This window comes from Balaenoptera physalus, assembly GCF_965194825.1.
Source record: "Balaenoptera physalus genome assembly, chromosome: 16".
NCBI classification, from domain to species: domain Eukaryota; kingdom Metazoa; phylum Chordata; class Mammalia; order Artiodactyla; family Balaenopteridae; genus Balaenoptera; species Balaenoptera physalus.
Window position 1 is genome coordinate 11,137,833 of NC_138898.1, and position 19,042 is coordinate 11,156,874.

General features: G+C 43.2%; 1 protein-coding gene and 1 long non-coding RNA gene across 2 annotated transcripts in view; one reads left to right on the forward strand and one right to left on the reverse strand.

The window, feature by feature from the left end:
• The window catches only part of LOC309645430, a 30,708-nt gene extending 26,823 nt beyond the window's left edge, over positions 1 to 3,885 (forward strand). Inside the window, exon 4 of the long non-coding RNA XR_014254885.1 lies at positions 705 to 3,885. This is a non-coding gene — a long non-coding RNA (uncharacterized lncRNA). The remainder of the gene's footprint in view (positions 1 to 704) is intronic.
• The window catches only part of PTPN1 (protein tyrosine phosphatase non-receptor type 1), a 145,298-nt gene that overhangs the window by 86,658 nt on the left and 39,598 nt on the right, over positions 1 to 19,042 (reverse strand). The window lies entirely within an intron of this gene.

Here is a 19,042-nt window from a genome sequence, read left to right on the forward strand (position 1 = left end):
GCCTGTGGTAGTAACTGTCTTGATAACTTGCTTAATTTTGGCTGCTCTTCCTTCCCTTCCTCACTTTCCTCTTCCCTATTGATGTGTCTTTTGTCTTCCAAATAAATTACCTGTCCTTGAATCTTTGTCTCACAATCTGCTTCTGGGGAAACCCAAACTACGCTACAAGCTCTGCTATGGGGGGTTCCCAAACTAAGATATCAATTAGATCCAAATGCAGTCTTGCCTTAAATCTCCCCCAAAGAACAGGGTGGAACATGCTATTGTCCAGTTATGCGGCACTCCTGTAATAATTCCATCCAGAGCTGAAGCAGATGACTCCTACTCACTGAGTGGAAGGACCTCATCTTTCCTGTGGCATTAACAAGCCTCACACCCCACCCTTTGGTACATAATCGCCCCCTGTATTTCACATGAATTCCTTTGTTGTCTTTCACAACTTTACTGAAACACAGACAATGCTCTATTGGTAGCTTTGGAAATATCCCTTGGGTATCCAGCGGGGGGCGCCTCTTTCTCCTATTTATTTAGTTACTTTCTGGGGATAGTCACACATGCTGAATGTTGTCAGCGAAGTTAGGCTGGCTGAATACTTTCATCTGCCAAAAGAAATTTTGCAGAGTGGCTGATTGGAAATCCCACAGCAACCAACCCCCCAGCCCCATGACACTATGTTATTTTCTAAATTTTCTTTCTTTTCACAGTGGTGAGTATGAAGGATGTTTGCTAATTGGGGGCCCTTCTGCATCTACTGCATTCTCTTCTGTGCCAAGCACCCTGCGTTTCCACTGGCATCACCCCTTCTGCAAGTTCTCTGTCCAGGAAGTTCCTGCGACACTCCTCTCAACAAAGAGCATGTGACTTAGCACCAGCCAATCAGTGGCCACCACAACTGGTTCAGGAATGGGCATGTGGTACAAATTGGTCCAATCAGAGTTCACGTCGGGATTTGTTTGGTAGCAACTAGGAAGCAAGCAGCTCTGTCTTGCAGTTCCCTAATGAGCTCAGAGTGGTTGGGTCACTGACAAATGAACTTGGCTCACTGAAAGTCTCAATTCCTGAGGAATTTTAGATGTTAAAATTTTTTTTTCCACCAAACACTGCTCCCTATTGTATTATGTTAAATCTCCCTGGAGAGCAGATTCCTTACCAGTATTTTTGAGCAGAGACTATAATTTTCTAGTCACTTTTGCTTGTTTTAAAAAGCTTAGCCTAAAATAGTTCCAAAATCTGAGCAAATACCTGATTTAAATCTTATATTGGTCAGGATATTAGTCCAACTGCAGTAATAAAATAACTGGCTTGAAAAAAATGAACGTTTAATCTTCTCTCATGGAACAGCCCAAGAGCGTACAGTTGGCCATGGTGGTTCCATCTTGTCTGGGATTCAGACCCTGTCTAGTTGCTTGGCACCCTTAACATGTGGCTTCTACTTTGTGTCTAAAAGAGCTGTTAAAAATAAATAAATAAAATAAAATAAAAAATAAAAGAGCTGTTTCGCTCCTATCATATTCCCTCCTACCAGTGGGAAGAGGAAAAGGGGAGGGAGAGGGCCCTTCTCTTCCTTCCAATGGCACAATTCAGAAGCCTGTAGTCATGGAGACAGGGATGCGATCCCTAGTCTTCAGCCTCCTCCTCCTTCCTCCAGCCTTCCCCACTCTGCTCTGCGACCTACACGGACAGCATCAAAGGGCTCTCCTGCCTTCTGGCTTCTGACTGGTTTGACCAATGAGAGACACTGGCAGGAGATGGGAGGAAGGGAGCAGAGTGGATGTGGGTATTTATTCCCTCAGCTCTCCTGTTGGGACCCTCAGCCACTGTGTCCCTTGACTGAAGGTCACAGCTCCTTCAGACAGCCTCTTCATAGGTCTCCTCTCCAGATCTGGCAACTGTTTCCATCTTTGCCCTTTTTGGCTTAGGGTGATAACACCTTCCACTAGGGGGTTGGAATGCCCCCACATTACTACTACTCAGTGGTAACACCCCCTCCGTTACTAGCCTTGGGGTGTTGCAGCATCTGTGGGTTCTACACCCTGCCCACACCTTTATAAACAGTCCATTCATAAAACTCTCCTCCTGCTGGGCCCCTGACTGATGTGAATCCTCCTAACAGTCAAAGGCCATAGATGTCTTTATCATCATCCCTATTTTATTTATTTATATTTATTATTATTTTTTTTTAACTTGAAAAGCCATCCTTATTTTATGGATGAGAAACTGAGGGACAGAGAGGTTAAGTGAGCTGCCTGAAGTCACAGAGCTAGTAAATGGTGGCACCAGCGTTTGAGCCAAGGCAGTCCAGCTCCAGAAACCACATTCTTTATCACTACATGAGCCTTGGCTTCTTGAAATGTGAGAAGGACAAGGTTGTGGATTATCCCCCAGGTCATCATTAACTTGTTGAGGGCCTCAGTTCCTCATATTTTTGGTGAAAGGGTTGGACCAGTCCAAGAGTTACAAACCCATATGCCCAGGGAGGCCAAAAAGTGACATAAACAAAGTACGTGGACTGGGTCATTGCCACAAAGAAATATGCTTTCTCCTGTTTTACTTTAAAGATTTGGCCCTCTTATCTATCCTTCCTTTCCCCAGTAGCATAGAGAACTAGGCACAGAGATAAATCATTTAGCAATTGCACTTGGCTGCCAGTAACAGTTACTTGACTGCGGGAGTTTAAACAAATTAGAGATTTATTTCTTTTACATAAAACCAGTCTGGAGGTCAGCATTCCAAGGGGGTAGCTCCACGATGTGGACAGGAATTCCATTTCCTTCCATCATTAGTATGGAACCTCTCTCTTTAGGGTCACAAAATGGCTACTGAAGCTCCAGCCATCAATGTTTGTATTGCAGGGAAAATGAAGGAGAATGGTAAGGCACCGAAAAGCTTTCTTGGAAGCCCCACCATCAACTTTCTTTTGTAATGCATCGGCGACTCAACCTCAGCACTACTGAGATTTTGGACTGAATAATTCTTTGTTGTGGGAGTCTGCCCCATGCCTTGCAGGATGTTTAGCAGCACCCCTGCCTCTACCCACTAGATGTCAGTAGTGCTCGCCCTCTCTAGCTGTGACAACCAAAAACATCTCCACACATCGCCAAATGTCCTCTGGGGGACAGAATCGCCCCTGATTGGGAAACATTAAGGCATTCTTACATTCAAAAGAAGCTGGAAAATGTGATTTTTGAATATATTACCACCCCCAATAGTGTAGGGGTGTAGTGTACGAAAGAAATAGAGATTAGACATTTGGATGGCAAATAACCGTCCTTGCTCCAAGAGATCTCATTCAATTTCCTCTTACTTTTACTAAGCGAGAAACAGTGACCTAAGAGCGATGATAAGCAGTCTCAGTGTCAGGAGTATAGAGAATGGTGGAGACTGTGGTAAACTGGGAGCAGAGGGCCCGTCGAAAGGGGGTGCTTTCCAGCTGCCTCCCAGCTTCGTTACCCAAAAGGATTGTGGGACCGGAGTTACTAGAGCTTCTGATTTTTCAAGAAAAGCTGGAAATTGAGACTTTAATATGCAATCTCCCATTTCCAAATATTGGCAACCAGTTCAATTTTTATAAAGATTTTTACAAGTAATGTTTGACCCACAGGATGCTAGTTTGCAGTGACTGGTATACGGGATTTTAAAAAAATTTATTTTATAACATACAAAAAATAGAAACATAATAAATACCTGGGTATCCATCTTCAATAGTTTTCCACATTTTGCCAATCTCATTTGATTATCTCCCTTCAAATTACTCTTTCTTTGCCAGAGTATTTTTTTTTTTTAACATCTTATTGGAGTATAATTGCTTTACAATGGTGTGTTAGTTTCTGCTTTATAACAAGGTGAATCAGCTATACATATACATATATCCCCATATCCCCTCCCTCTTGCCCCTATCCCACCCCTCTAGGTGGTCACAAAGCACCGAGCTGATCTCCCTGTGCTGTGCAGCTGCTTCCCACTAGCTATGGGTTTTACATTTGGTAGTGTATATATGTACATGCCACGCCAGAGTATTTTAAAGCAAATTGTTGGCCTCTTGTCATTTCACCAGTAAATACTTGATAATCACTTTAAAAATTAAATCACCATGCTATTATCACACCTACCAAAGTTAACAATGAGATCTTAGAATGGACCAGATGCTTTTTAAGGGGGAGTCCAGCTTTGCCATTCGAAGCTTTATTAACTGATTCTCCTCCTTGTCTCCTGATCACCCTCCTTCTCCCACCTCTGTCCCTCCTTTTACACACATAGACACACAGACAGATATATAGATATACACACGGAAGCACATGGGCAAACACACAAACACAGGAATACACACAGACACACAAACATACAGACCAACTCACAGAACACCACTCACAGACATTCAGCACACGGACACACACAGACACCACGCACACAAACACAGATACACATGCGCTCCTCAACCACTTCTTGAATTTAGACCTGCAAGCATTGTAAACTGGGCTGGACCCAGTGCCTGCCCCATTCCCACCCACGTCCTGCATCTCCCTCGTGCTGACTAATTTTTGACCCTGGACTTGTTCACTCACCCAGGCCTTCATTTTCCTTTGTGCAAAACAGGGAGAACAATTCCAACTTGCCTCCAACAACGATGCAGGGAGGAATGTAATGAAAGGATTGCACGCTCCTTGTGCAAGGATGAAAGTGCTTAATAATTACTGCAACAACGGCAGCAATGATGAGGCGATTAAAAGCTCCAGCGGAAGCAGAGTGTAAACAAAGAGGCCCAGAAAGGGCTCTGACGGTCTTAATCTTCTGATTGCGGACAATTTAAGACCCACAGCCCTCCTGTCCCTGAAGCCTTACACTTGCCTTCTATTAATACATGAAGACGTTTTGGGGCCTGGCAAGAGGTTCAAAATTCAAATACCCAGCTCAAGCTGTTAGGGGAGAAAGATATTTTGCAGCTTGGTTCCTAAATTAGAAGATGATTTCTGGGTGTTTAAATATCTCCCTTTATCTCTGCACCACTTATACTGCTGCTGACACAGCTCTGGGGCCTGGGCGGGGCTTGGGGTCAAGGGGAGGCCGGGTGATGCATTCTTTAGGTGCGCCCTTGGAGGAGATGTCCAAACAGGCCTCTGGTTCCTGCCATGCTCTGCCAAGGACACTCCCAAAATATCCTGGGGACAGATGCTATTTTTGAGGTTCAGCTTAAAGGCTACCTTGCGCCCCCCACAAAATCTGATTTCGCTCTGAGTTTGCTTTTAAACAGAGCCTGCCTCGCTTTTTGAACTTCCTGGAAATTTGGTTTCTCTTGGGGTCGCTTGAGTAAAATGTGAATTAGCCTCAGTTCTTCTAGCCTTTTCAGGAGAACCCAACTCCCTTGAGGTTTAAAAAAAAATCTGTTTTTCTTAATCCCTTGCTGTTTCTTTCGTACTGTTGAGTAGAGAGGATGGCAGCTAAGTGCTTGAGGTTAAAATTTAAGATGCCAGCTCTTAAAATCCAGTTCTTCCTGAGATGGTACGAATTTATCATTCCCAAGGTCAGTTTCTGGCTTAGCATCAGGAAGCTAAGGAAGGGAAAATGAGGAATTTTTGTTTTCCATTGTTCCACTTGTTACATACATATTGGAGGTCGGCACCCTCTGAAGATAATTTCATTTGCAAAATATTATAAAGTTGAGAAGTGGCCATTTTATTTCTGCAAAATGGTCAAGATAATAATGATGATGATATAATGATCTTAGTAGCATAAGAGCTGCTTTGATTTGAGCATTCACTGTGTGCCAGGCACTGCTAAGCTTGTCACTAGCATATCTCATTTAACCTTCTCCACAGCCCTGTGAAGTAGGTACAGTTATATCCTCATGATGAGGATTTCCACCTCTTCCAGGAAGCCCTCCCTGACTCCAGCCCCATACCTTCACTCCAGGCTGAGTGCTCTGTCCTTTAGGCCACTGGACTCAGTGATCTTTTAAATTACTTCATTTCATGTCCTTGAGAGCAGAGCCCATGTCTTATTCAGCATTTGTAGCCTAAGGGGCCAGAGCATGGTAGGTATACAGTTAAGACTTGTTGAATGAATTGAATAAAGATCTTGGGCAAACTGCCCAATTTCTCTGAGCTTCACTTTTCCCCTGTCTAAAACTGGGTTAGTGGGACTTCCCTGGTGGTCCAGTGGTTAAGACTCCACGCACCCAATGCAGGGGGCCTGGGTTCGATCTCTGGTTGGGGAACTAGATCCTGCATGCCGCAACTAAAGATCCCGCACGCCGCAACAAAGATCCTGTGTGCCTGGCCCAGCTAAATAACTAAATAACTAACTAAATAAATAAATATTTTTTAAAAACTGAGTTAGCAACAATAATAACAGCTGATATTTTTTGAGTTCTCATGTGGCAGAGATGACTGGCTGCTCTCCCAATACCTACTCCTTATTAACAAACCCTGATTTTGTTCTGGGCAGCAATGTGCCTCCCATGCAGCTAGGGGAGAAGCAAGCAGATGTTGCTGGGTGGAGCTGATAGTTGGCAGATACACACCTTTTGCCCCTCCTCATGCCCTCCTTCTTCCTGCCTAGAATGTGGACATGAAGGCTGGCACTCTGGCAACCATTTTGGTCCTTGAGGCAATCTTAAGGATGGTGGAGGAAAACGATAGAAGTCTAGGACCCTCATGATTGTCTATTCATCATTCTAACCCTGGATGTCACACCTTTTGATTTCTTAAGGGCGCACAGGATAAGGGCAATGAGGGGAGAGAAAGGGAGAGAGCTCTACTTGGGATTTCTGTTTTATATAATCTAATTCTAACTGACAAGACTTGGCCAGGTCCATGTTAAGTGCTTATTATGCACCTCAGTTAATCCTCCCAACAGCCCTTTTAAGCAGGCATCATCATTATCACTTCTATTTTATAGATGAGGGGACAGAGGCTCAAAGGGATTAAGTGAGTGGGATTTGAAGTAGACAGTCTGCCTCCAGAGCCAGGACTCATAGCCGCTACATCATGCTGCCTGCTTTACTGTGATCTTGTGGTGGGTGTGGAAGTGCTATAGACGCTGTAAATCACTGGATACATAGTCACTGTCTCCCTCACTTACTCATTCACTTATTAATTCATTTATTTAGTCAACAAACATTTACTGAGAGCCAACTCATATGCTTATATTAGACTTGGGGGCTATGAAAACAACCATGATGGTTGTCTGCCCTCCAGGAGCCCCCCAGTGTGAGGTTCTGTTATTGTTACTTTTCAGGGGCAGATAGTGGGTCAGGGTCCCATGTATGGTGATGCACTGTACAACCCCAGGGGCACCATCTACACAGACCTCAATATGAAGGGTGCCTCCTGGAGTTGGGCAGTCCACAACCTGCTCAACTGTATGTGGCAGCCCAGCTAGTGACAGAACTGGGAAGCAAATCCTGGTCTCCAGTCTCCTACTTGGAAGCCTTTCCATCTACTCCCTGCAATATCTTGGTTTGTTCCCAGATCCCTTTTACTGTTTGTTGATGTTGGTCTCTGTCTTTCATGTTGGAAGTGTTTCTCAGATGTCAGGGGCTCTTAGGACCTCTATTCATATTTGAGAGGGAAGCACTAAACAACTATTTGGAAGCTCCATGTGTTTCTCTGTAATGTGGCTGGGAAGTGAGCCAGCTTTTTCATTCTGGGACCCAAATGTCATTGTCATCAATCTTTTTGCCGAGGATGTCCACTTCTACTTCTCTGTAGAGGACTCTCCAGGGGTCCTGCCTGAGCCAGGCTGCCTGTGTTCTGGAAGCTGATGTAGGGAAGGGAGCTGGGTCTGACTATTTTATTTTTAGCTCCTTGCTTCATCCCCAGCCTCTGCAATGTCCACCTCCTCTCTATCCCAATGTCTCCAGAAAGTAACCCCCAGATCCCTGCCAAGGTGGGAAGGGCAGTCACCTGGCTACACAGGCTGGCAGAGGGGATTGAGGGCCTTCTACCAGCTTCCAGCCAAGGCCCCGTGCTCAGCCTTGCCCTGTTTCCCCACACTCAGAGGCATCTGGCGCCACCAAGAAGTTTTTAAAATGGTAGATATGACTGATTGAATAAAATACTTAAGTTTAATTTTATAGGAGAAAAAGAAATGAAAATGAAACTGAAGGAATTTTCAAATTTCAAGTAAAAGAATGTTCTACCCCTAAAATTATTTGAAAATTTTCCCTAAAGTTAAGAAAAATGATTATGAAAATACTAAGATGCTTGAAGCATTATTTTTTGTCATTTATTTTGTTTTTTTTTAATGAATATGTTGACTTTTGCTAAGATGATGAAATTAGTCCATTTATTCTTTAACAATATTTTAAAACTGAGGTATAATATACATACATTGAAGTAGCTAAAATGCTTTTTACATATGTTTATACCTGGGTAATCGCCACCCAGGTCCACGTTTAGAGCATTTCCAACCCCTCCCACCGCAAGTCCTCCTGCTTCCTTCCACTCCCCCACCCAAGGTAACTTCCATTGTGACTTTTATCACTATAAGTTAGTTCTGCTGATTCAAGAACGCTATATAAATGGAAGTATACAGTATGTATTCCTTGGTGTCTGGCTTCTTTGACTCAGTACAATGTCTATGAGATTCATTCACGTTATGTGTATCAATACTCCATTCTTTTTCATTATTTTAGCATATACTTTCTATTAATCTACTATCTGTCTATGTATCTATCTATCGATCATCACAGTTTATTTATCCACCTGCTGTTGAAGAACACTGAGCCATTTCCAGTTTGGGCTATTATGAATAGAGCTGCTATGAACATTCTTGAACATGACTTTTGGTGGACATACGTCCCCACTTTTCTAGGGTAGGCATAGGACCCCAATTTGGAATCCACACAGGATCTGTCCTTGTTACTCTGTTTACACTGTCTCAGTTCTTATTGGCCTCCCCCACTGCAGGCTCAAGTACCCAACTGTCTACTTGATGTTGCCACTTGGATGTTTTACTGACCTGTCAACCTTAATATACCATACCCTGGAGTGCACCCCCACCCCAAGCCAACCCCAGTCCCCTCTCCCTAGTCCTCCCAGCTCAGTCAACACTGTTGCCACCCACGTGGTACCTGAGCCAGAAGTCAGCCTCCAGTCTTCCCTTTGCTTCACTGCCCCTTCCGGTGCCACATCATGGATTCCAATTTCAAACTTTCTTTTAAATCCATCCTCTCCTCACCATCTCCACTGCCTCCTCCCGGTCCAGCCCACCTCATCTCTCCCTTAAAGAGGGAGATAACTTCCCAGTCTCCTAATTGGTCTCCCTGTTTCCATCTTGCTTTCCGCTAATAGTTTCTACAAATGGCAGCAAGATGCTCTTAAAATGTGAATCAGATCATATTCTTCTTTTGAATGTCTTCCCACTGAACTTGGACTCAAGACCAGACTCCTAAATGGCAGTTTAGGCTCTGTAGCATCTGGCCACCACCTGTCACATGTCCTCTTTCCCAGGCACACTCCTAGTCCTTGGAATTTACCACCTTTTTTTTTTTTTTTTTTAAACCTTGGGGCCTTTTGCATATACTGTTCCCTCCAGCATTGGGTTATTAGTCCCTTGCATAACCTTTAAGATATTTTTTGCATATATAAGCAAATATCAATATATATTCTTTTCCTCTCCACCCCCTTAAAATATCAAAAATGAGTATGTGCTATACACATGGTTCTGTACATATATATATATATTTTTTTAGGAAGTCCTGGCATGAGCTTTACTTACCTGTTTATACACAGCTGCCTCTTTATTTCATATCACTGAATGTTATTCCATTGTATGTATGGATTGCCATTTATTCATCCTGTCCTGTATCAATAGACATTGTTTCCATTTTTTTTACTATTAAAAATGATGTGATAGGGCTTCCCTGATGGCGCAGTGGTTGAGAATCTGCCTGCTAATGCAGGGGACACGGGTTCGAGCCCTGGTCTGGGAAGATCCCACATGCCGCGGAGCAACTGGGCCCGTGAGCCACAACTACTGAGCCTGCGCGTCTGGAGCCTGTGCTCCGCAACAAGAGAGGCCGCGATAGTGAGAGGACCGCGCACCGCGATGAAGAGTGGCCCCCGCTTGCCGCAACTAGAGAAAGCCCTCGCACAGAAACGAAGACCCAACACAGCCAAAAAATAAATAAATTAATAAAAAAAAGAAAAAAAAGAGATCATATTCATGCACACACATTAAAAAAAAAATGATGTGATAATGAATAACTCTGTATATGTCATTTAGCATATGTATGAATAAACCTGTAGGATAAATTCTTAAAAGCAGAACTGCCAGGGTAATAGGTATGAGCATTTTATTTTATTTTTAATTAATTAGTTAACTAATTAATTAGGCTGCGTTGGGTCTTCGTTGCTGTGCGTGGGCTTTCTCTAGCTGCGGTGAGCAGGGGCTACTCTTCGTTGCAGTGCGCAGGCTTCTCATTGCGGTGGCTTCTCTTGTTGTGGAGCACGGGCTCTAGGCGCGTGGGCTTCAGTAGTTGTGGCTCGTGGGCTCTAGAGCACAGGCTCAGTAGTTGTGGCGCATGGGCTTAGCTGCTCCACAGCATGTGGGATCTCCCCGGACCAGGGCTCAAACCTGTGTCCCCTGCATTGGCAGGTGGATTCTTAACCACTGCGGATGTGGGCATTTTAAATGTAATGAAACTGCCGAAGTCATCTTTATACTCATCATCAGTTTATACTCACACTAACAATGTGTGAAAGTGCTCATTTTCTGATACCAACATAGTGGATTGTCAAACTAGGATTTCTGTTAATCTGATGGCGGGTAAATGATATCTCATCTCTTTTATTATGCATGATATTGATCATCTCTTTATATACTTAAAAGCCACTTGTTTTTCCTTCTCTATGGACAATCATTTTTTGCCCATTTTCCCACAGAATTGGTGATTCTTTTCTTATTGATTTGTCAGAAAACTTTGTATATTAGGTAAATTAACCTTTTGTGATTAGCCCAATTTGTCTTTCGGCATTTAATTTAGTAAATCTTTTTAACCATAAAGATTGTTTTTAACATCTTTATGTTGTCAAAAGTATGTATCTTTCATTTTAGGACATTTCAGTTTTGTTGCATTATTAAAAAGGTCTCTTAGAGTCTGAAGTTATAATAGACTTATACCTTTTTTATTTTACTACATTTGTGATTTCACATTATGTGTTTAAATCTCTGATCTATTTGGAATTCGTCCTGGTTTACAGGTGAAGGAGGGATACAGCTTGATTTTTTCCCCCAGCGACTACCTGGTTGTTCCTTCTCGCCTTGTCTCGGTTTAAACATCACCTCGTCTCTGACTGTCCTATTCAAAGTATTTCTTATCTCAGTCCATTGCCTGTGTCATTCATAGAACTTATTGCAATTTGTAGTTTTAAAAACATTTGTTAGTTTGTTTTTTTTTTGTCTCTCCCACTAAGATGTCAGCTCCTTGAGGGCTGGGACATCCATCTTGTTCGCCATCATATCACCCACAGCTTGCAGTGTGCCTTGTACATAGTAGGTGTTTGTGGAGGACATGTGATATTGCTTCTGCCTTCCAGCATCTGTTGTTCCTTCTTCTGGTATTTGCACTCCAATTTTCCTTTGACAAAACCACACCTCCAGGGGCTTCCCTGGTGGCGCAGTGGTTGAGAATCTGCCTGCTAATGCAGGGGACACGGGTTCGAGCCCTGGTCTGCGAAGATCCCATATGCCGCGGGGCAACTAGGCCCGTGAGCCACAACTACTGAGCCTGCGCGTCTGGAGCCTGTGCCCTCCAACAAGAGAGGCCGCGATAGTGAGAGGCCCGTGCACCACGATGAAGAGTGGCCCCCGCTTGCCACAACTAGAGAAAGCCCTCACACAGAAGCGAAGACCCACCACAGCCAAAAATTAATTAATTAATTAATTAATTTAAAAAAAAAAACAAACCACACCTCCATTGCTGCTGGTCCGTGTGGTTTGGATAGTGTAAACTCCACCCCTGGCTTCAGGTGTGGGGCGTGACCAATCTGTGGTCCACCCCCTGGCAACAGTGATTGGCTGAGATGGGCACATGACCTAAACTCAACCAATGAGATACAACCTCAGGACTGATAGGCATTATTGAGAGGGAGCATCCTCACAGGAAATCTCGTACAGGTTATCTGAGGCTCTTGACTTTATGGGACAGAGGCACCAGCCTTCTCATCTAAAAAAGAAAAGAAAAAGTCCTGGCAAGGCAACTTTGGTCTCTCTCTTGTTGATCTTGAAAACAAAAGAATATTCTGGTTCCACATCTGGGGTGTTTGATGATTCAGTTAAAGAGAAGCTTTCATTTCTTTCAATCCAACAAATATTTCTTGAGCACTTATAAAGTGTTTAAGACTTGAGCTGAATTCTGGGACTGGCCTCAATTCTTAATGGTGATTTTTTTTTTTGAAAATACAGCATGCTTCTAAGTTTTTTTGAATTAAAATAACATATATTAGAGTTTTTAAAATCCAAAAAGTATAAATGCAAAAAAAGGCCAAATAACCCCTACTGACATTAAAAAAATATATACAAGTAATACTTGTATGTGGTTAGGAAAGTGAAGTCATTCAGAAAGTCTCAAAACATAGCAAACAGGTATAATAAACCTCACCCACATTCAGAGAATTAAAAATTAACAGTTTTTGGGCTTCCCTGGTGGCACAGTGGTTAAGAATCCGCCTGCCAATGCAAGGGACACGGGTTCGATCCCTGGCCTGGGGAAGATCCCACATGCCACGGAGCAACTAAGCCCGTGCGCCACAACTACTGAGCCTGAGCTCTAGAGCCCGCAAGCCACAACTACTGAGCCCACGTGCCACAACTACTGAAGCCTGCGCGCCTAGAGCCCGTGCTCCGTAACAAGAGAAGCCACGACAATGAGAAGACTCCACTCGCCACAACTAGAGAAAAAAGCCCGCGCTCAGCAATGAAGACCCAACACAGCCATAAATAAATAAATAAATAAATAAATAAATAAATAAATAAATAAATAATTTTTAAAAAATTAAGTTTTTTAAGCTCACAGGCAAAAATTTGGCACCGAGTCTACCTCCCCATTAACAGTTTCTTGTGGTTGTGTGTAGAAAAGTTTTATACATATACAAGAATATTTATATATATCTGCAAAACTATTGTTTTGCTTTTAATTTACAAAAGTGAATATAATATGCATCCTGTTCTGCCCCTTCATTTTTCATTTAATAATTTCACTAGAAAAATGGATAAGGGATATGAACACATAGTTCTCAGAAAAGGAAATACAAATAGCTCATAAACATATGAAAGGATGTTCAACCTCCTTTGTAATAAAAAAAAATGCAAATTAAAGGTACACAGAGAGATCATTTCTCATCTATCAGATTGGCAAAAATCCAAAGTCTGATAACACTGCGTGCTGTCAAGTCTGCAGGAAAAGAAGCACTCTTGTACCCTGTTGGTGGAAGTGGAAACTGGCACAGGCCTTTGGAGGGCAATTTGACCCTATCTATCAAAGTGATAAATGCATATACCCTTTGATGCAATAGCCCTAACTTCTGCAAATGAAACCTTCAGATAGCCTTGCTCAAGTATAAAATGACATATGCTTGGGGTCATGTTTCGAATAGAAGTTTATTATCAGGGAAGCTCTGTGAGGGCAGGACCCTGTTGGTCTTGCCCACCTCTGGGTCTCCAGCTCCTAGAACAGTCCTTTGAATGTAGCAGATGTCACAGAGACAACACTCACTCAAGCTCTTCTGCCTATCCCACCCTCCTTTGCAAAAAGGTCATAAATATGTGGCTCATTTCTGCCCAGTGGGATGTGCAAAAGTCATGGAGGTCACTTCCAGCCTAGTCCTTAAAAAAATCCCATGCAACCTTCTAGCTGTCTCTTTGCCTGCCATGTACATCTCTAAGACCACCTGTTCCAGATGGCACAGCAACAAGATGGAGAAGGGCACTCAATCTGCATTGTAATGAGAATGTAAGAAATAAACCTTTGCTGGATTAAGTCACTGAAATTTGGGAGGCTGTTATGCAGCATAGCCTGTCTTATCCTGACTAAAATGTAGGTGCTCAGTAAACGCTTGCTGAATAAGTGTATGCTGCAAAGAACAGGCTTGTGCACATAGCTGGATGAATGAGGGCAATCTTAGGCAAAGTTTTCAGCCACCATGTTGCTGGGTCAAGGAGGACATACTTAACATCTTGGTAGATAGTGCAAATTGTCCTCCTGAGAGTTTGCATTAATTTATACTCCCACCGACAGGCATAATGATAATACATACAGATCTCATTCTGTTCCAGGCACCACGCAAGGTGTTTTCTGCATGTGGAATAAACTCACCCTCACAATAGCCCTATTGTGGCAGATGCTATTACTGGCCTCATTTTTTGGAAGAGGGACTGGCGGCACAGGGAAGTTAAGTAACTTGCCCAAGGTCACACAGCTGGTAAGGCAGGGAATGTTTGTAAATTATAAATTCCTCATATCCTACTTCTTCAACTCAACTGGCCAAGAAATCTGTATTTAAAAAAGACTCCCAGGCTTCCCTGGTGGCGCAGTGGTTGAGAATCTGCCTGCCAATGCAGGGGACACGGGTTCGAGCCCTGGGCTGGGAGAATCCCACATGCCGCAGAGCGACTAGGCCCGTGAGCCACAATTGCTGAGCCTGCGCGTCTGGAGCCTGTGCCCCCCAACAAGAGAGGCCGCGATAGTGAGAGGCCCGCGCACCACGATGAAGAGTGGCCCCCACTTGCCGCAACTAGAGAAAGCCCTCGCACAGAAACGAAGACCCAACACAGCCATAAATAAATAAATAAATAAAATTTAAAAGAAAAAAGACTCCCCATATGCTACTGATAGCCAGGTTTGGGAATCAGGAGCCTGGGGACTTCAGTTAAAGGTGCCAAAGAGTGGTTTTGTTAAAGCAGCTAAAATATAAAGGCACCTTGGATGTCTTCCTTTACATGGTCTTCAGTATTTGTGGAACAGGAATAAACTGATATAAGTGAATCAAAACTGTGTACTTCTTTCTGTTTTTTTTTTAAAGGATTTACTCCATGTATATATTTTATGCAATTTTTCAAGCCAGACCCACTTCTTTAGAAGTGTACTATTTTGAATATAACTTCATCTGTGGAGTTCAGAGACATAAGGGACAGAAATATGATAAAAGTTTCTCTTTCACACAGAAGCCCGAGTTGGGGTGGTGGCTTTACACCTTGAAGTTGTCAGGGGTTTGGGCCCCATCATCATCAGCATGTTGTCCTCATCCCAAAGGCCAAATGGCTGACCACCATGTTTGCTTTCCCATGTTCTGTTCACATCCCATTGACCATCCCTCAGTCACATGGCCACTCCCTGCTGCAAAGGAGGCTGGGAATTTCAGTCTTTACTCTGAGCAGCCATGTGCTTCTATGGAGCGTCTATCAATATCAAAACCAATACTGGGACAACTCCCAAACTCTACCACTGAAGGCATTACTAAAGAGTATAGAATTTAGATTCTGGAACAAAATAGATTACTCATTCCCAATAACAGCACTACACCATATGGTTTCAGAATTTCAGCTGACCACGACTGCCAATTTCAGGAGGCCCCACTTGGCTGGTCGTTGGGCTTTGTGGTATGCCTTATGGTTGTATCATGCAATAAGCACATGTGGGTCCTCAAACTAATCAACAGTAATAGATTAGAGCCAATTATGTTTATTTTTAAATTTCTTCTCAAGGGTGTCATCCTCAGTGTCAGAAGAGAGATTAATTAATATTTTGCTGATTATGTAAGAAGTTGCATGTAGAAAATAAAGATTTCTTTCAGCAGTGTTTTAATGCCATGGATATATTGGTGTCTAAGGACTGCCTGAATCACCTGCTCCGTATTCTAGCTCCATCTCTGGTATTAGCAGAGTTCCCCCTACCTCACCGCCCACCTGAATTCAACTTGATCCCAAATACGGCTCCGCATTCATAGAACCCAGGCTAAGTCCTAGGCACGCAGCTAAAAGAGTAATTTACCTTTTGGGGTTTGCCTACCTAGCAGCCATTTCCTCTTCTTCTGATAAGAGCATCACAGTTTTCTTACAGAACACTGTCTCACTCACAGTCCGTGCCGCTTACGCGGGGCTCAGCCTACTCCTGGGCTTCAGCATGGGCATATGACCTAGGCCTGGCCAATCAGTGCATTCCATTCTCCCGGCCACAGTGATTGGGTTGGAGAGAGACATGTGATCTGAGGTAACCAATGAGACTCATGTGATCTGAACCATTGGGAAATAGAAGTTCTTTATCAGCTGGACTTAAAGATAGTATGATGTTCAATAAAAAATAAATAATATAAAATTTAAAAATAAATAAATAAGTAGCAAAAAAAAAAAAAAGGTAGTATTATGTCCTGGGCCTAAAGCTGCTGGGGTTTACCTTTGCCATCTTTTATTCATTCCTTCATTCAGCAGGTACTTACTGAGCACCTACTTTGTGCCAGGTGGTGTTCTAGGCACTGGGGCTACAGCAGTGAAAAAACAGACAAAAACCTTGCCTTCGAAGAGCTAACATTCTAATGGGGGATACAGACTATAAACAAATATGTAATGTGGTTGGAGGATAATAGGTGATATGGAGCAAAAAACCAGGATAAGGGGGCGGGAGAATAGAGGGTTGCTATTTCATATAGAATGGTCTGGGAAGAACTCTTTGAGAAAGTAATATTTAAGCAGAAACCTCAGGGAATAAGGAACTGCCATGTTCCTGTCTTGGGGAAGGGCATTACAGGTGGAGAGAATTTCAAATTGGAAGTCTCTGAGGCAAGAGCATGCTTGCCATGTTTGAAGAATAACAAAGAAAACGGTGTGGCTAGAGCAGAGAGCACAAGGGGGAGAGAAGATGGTGATGAGGGGACTGACTATGACAGGCCTAGTAGGCCATGATGAAGATTGAGGACTTTATCCTGAGGGCACAAGGGAGCCATCAAAGAGGTCAGAGCAGGGGAGGAACCTGATCAAATTTGTGCTTTAGAAAACTCACTCTGGCTACATGAGGGGAGGCAGACTGGACAGTTTGAAATGTGTATTGAGAAGTGTTTTGGGGCTCTGAGATGAGCCACCTGCAACCTAGAGTGACAGTTTTCACATTTAAAACTCTGCACCAGAGTTTCCTAAACTTCAGTCATCCAACCACCACCTTCCTTATGTATGTCCCCTACTGCCTGCACCATTATCTTACTTAATATTTTTCTTTAAACAAACACATTTATTTTACTAAAGTGTATTTATTTTTAAAGGAAATGTTTTATTTCTACTGTATCAGTCAACTCATGCTAGATTTTGCTGCAATAACAAACAACCCTAGTATCTCAGTGGGCTGTCAACAACAAAAGTTTATTTCTCATTCATATTTCATGTTGGTTGCAGGTTGGCTGCAGCTCTGGCCCATGTGTCCTCTTTACTCTGGAATTCAGGTAGAAGGTGCAGCCCACCCCCTGCCCATCTCACTCACAGCAGAGAGAAAACAGCAAGTGGCAGAACCACGTGCTGGCTCTTAACATTTCTCCTTGGAAGCTTAGTGAACATTCTATTGGTCAAAGGAAGTCACACAGCCAAGCCTGACATCAGTAGAGCGAGTTACCAGGGAACTGCCAGTAGGAAGGACTGATAAACATTGACAATAACACAATCTACCACATCTATTGTAAATGGAAAACCAGCACCACTTGCCCTCAGCAAAAGGTGACCACAAAAAAGTAAATATTATGAAAACATTTAACTTTACAAAATTGTGGCCAAATAACCTTGGCTTCTGAAGGCTCTAAGTCTGAGGCCCACACTCTTTTTGTACAAAAGGAAGATGGGTAAGCATTAGAAAGGCATTAAAGACATAGCAGTATCAAACTGTTACCTAGATGTAATCAGAACGTTTGAAAGAAAATGGAATGTTATTTGATGGTGCAGCCCTGTACCCACTAAAATCTTCCAATGAAGCACCATTGGTACTTGGTCTGTACTTTGGGAGATTCTGATTTAGAATCACTCTGGGGGAGGATGGAAGGAAACTAGAAGTTTGAGGGAGTGATGATAATGAGAGTCACGTGCTCCCAGGTGTTCGCTGTGTAACATAGCGGCCTGGAGATGATTGATGTCCATAGGTTACCTCATTTACTTCTCACGTCTGCCCTACCACATAGGCAGCTTTATTTCCACTTTACAGCTGAGAAAAATGAGATCCAGAGAGGTTCAGCACCTTGCTGAAGACCACAGAAGAAGGAGACGCTCCCAGCCAGGCTCGTAATAAACCTGAGGCCCAAAGGTGTAGTTTCAGGCTTGGCCACTTGGTGTCACTCTCTCCAAACTGTCGGAAGACTGCCCAGCCGAGATGCGCCGAGTACTGGGTACTCTGGGCAGAGCTGCTTGCAAACTGATCCTGAAGAAGGCAAAGGAACCCTATCCTGTCCTTCCCGTGGGTGTGCAGAACTCCTGCCTGTTACTTTTTCCCATCGTGCATGAATAAGAACTGGGTCTCACTCTGTGTCCACACTGAGCTAAGTGCTCGACGGCATCAACTCACACAAGCCTCCTAGCAGTGCTATGGTCTTCCCATGTTATGGATGAGAAAACTGAGGCCAAGAGAGTTGGAATGATGTGCCCAACTAATAAGTGGCAGATCTGAACCTGATTCGAGGCCAGATTTAAGTTGGAAGCTTAAGAGTTTTGGTGCCCAGCAAGTGCATAGTTGGGTGACTCTATTAATCCTTACTTTTTAATGGAATGTATTTCCAACCACCCAACCTCAGACCCCACAATGTTCCTGACAATGAAAATAATCTGACTATTTAGGGGACAGCATGTTTTCTGTTGTTGCTTTTCGTTGTAGAAGTTAGTTTTCCTCTGACTACCAAGAAAACACGGAGGGCCTACTTCTAAAGAACTTTTTAAGCTGCCAAATATTCTTTGATAATTATTTTTAAAAATTAGAAAATCCATCTAAGTAAAAAGAAGAAAATAAAAGTCACTCCGAATTCCCATCAGCCACCCAGAGATAAGTGCTGCTGACACTTTGGAGCACCCCCTTGTGGGCGTT